This window comes from Colobus angolensis, unplaced genomic scaffold (assembly GCF_000951035.1).
Source record: "Colobus angolensis palliatus isolate OR3802 unplaced genomic scaffold, Cang.pa_1.0 Scaffold40, whole genome shotgun sequence".
In the NCBI taxonomy this organism is placed as follows: domain Eukaryota; kingdom Metazoa; phylum Chordata; class Mammalia; order Primates; family Cercopithecidae; genus Colobus; species Colobus angolensis.
The window spans coordinates 5,011,563-5,011,893 of NW_012117377.1; positions in this window are offsets into that span (position 1 = coordinate 5,011,563).

A 331-nucleotide genomic window follows, 5' to 3' on the forward strand; every position below is an offset into this window, starting at 1 on the left:
TTCTAGAAATAATCTTTGCAATGACACATGATTATTATACATATTTTAAACATCTAGACAGAGTTTCCCCAACTGATTTTGCAAATAGCACTTTTCCCTCAGGAAAGGTTAAGTTTAATAAAATATTTGATTAAACCAAATTAAGCAGGACTTGTCAGATCCTTTCATATTAATATGCATTATGCATATTATGCATATTTAAGCATAAGACATCATATGCAGGCTTTTTCAATGTTTCTTCCAAACTTACTTATTCCCAGAACCTCTTTTAGCCACAGAGTGCCTGTTAACATCTCCTGAAACTTGTGTTTGGGATGTCTTCTTAAAGACA